This window comes from Morone saxatilis, unplaced genomic scaffold (assembly GCF_004916995.1).
Source record: "Morone saxatilis isolate NCDOM2014 unplaced genomic scaffold, NCSU_SB_2.0 Contig6, whole genome shotgun sequence".
In the NCBI taxonomy this organism is placed as follows: Eukaryota; Metazoa; Chordata; class Actinopteri; family Moronidae; genus Morone; species Morone saxatilis.
In genome coordinates, this window is record NW_023340206.1 from 6,001,356 (window position 1) to 6,002,505 (window position 1,150).

General features: G+C 37.7%; 1 protein-coding gene across 1 annotated transcript in view; it reads right to left on the reverse strand.

The window, feature by feature from the left end:
* zranb3 (zinc finger, RAN-binding domain containing 3) overlaps window positions 1-1,150 on the reverse strand; it is a 71,183-nt gene that overhangs the window by 1,966 nt on the left and 68,067 nt on the right. The gene's annotated exons all lie outside the window — the stretch shown is intronic.

Sequence of the window (1,150 nt, forward strand, 5' to 3'; positions counted from 1 at the left end):
GCTGAGACTAATGTAAGAATCAAACTGACTTTCTATTATCCATCATCATCAGATGCCTCAGGTACAGCCATATGAACCACCAAAATGATGTTGGCCTACATAATGGGCAGCTGTAGGGAAACTTAATCAGTGAGTACATGTTAATCTGCCTGACAAAGACACAGAAATTAGGTTAAATAAACCACAGGGAATAACATGCTACAGTCGTACAAGCTTCTAACTTCCATACTGATGTTTTTAAACTGTTCATGGCTTTCTAATAACTGGTAATTTCAGGTTTAGTAATAATAGATATAAACACCATATATCTCCACCATGTGAACCCTTAAGCTGTGTTTCCACCTTTGTGACAATGCAGAAAATCAGTGGGTTTCTAAATAAGCCAGAGACGCAGAAGAATTTTCTCACCCCATAAAGGACCACTTTAGTTTGGAGATACATGGTTTTTACTGGGCAGCGATGATAACCAGATGACAATAATTGTGGATAGTCTCTTAACTGAGCTACTGTATTACAAAGGTAACACTTCAGATGAGACATCTTGTTCCTTAGTCACAGAGTGTAAATGCATGGTTTTCTATCAAATATCAGGTCAAAATATTGTTATTTCTGAATATTAAGATATTAAACTTATAAATTACAAGTTGTATTTAGCATTTTAAATTAGCATTTAGCTCAAAGCACCCCAGTGTCTAAATACTTAGACACTATCTCAATAGAGAGACAGATAGATCTTTACAGGAGCTCCAGTGGAGCAAATAGGAAACACTGGAAACCTAAACAGTATGTTGGCTTGCTGGTTTGTAGAAAACTGTTTATTTTATTCTGAAAAGAAAAGACGAAAAGATAGGAAGAGAAAAAAGAAAGACAGACACACAGACACTACAAGAGAGAATACAGAGCAAGCAAGTGGAAGAGCAAAAGATGATTCAGAGAATTAGAAACAGAGAAAGAAAAGCCTGATGGGAAGAGTTCAGAGCAAAAAATCCATTTTCCTGCTTTGAGTGCTACTCCGTCGACATTAAGGCAGCGAGCTGGAATTGATCCCAACAGATTTAAAGAACAGGCCTGCTCACAGGGGCAGAGTTCACGTCTCTCACACACACTCTCACACACACACACACACACACACAAACACATACACTCTCTA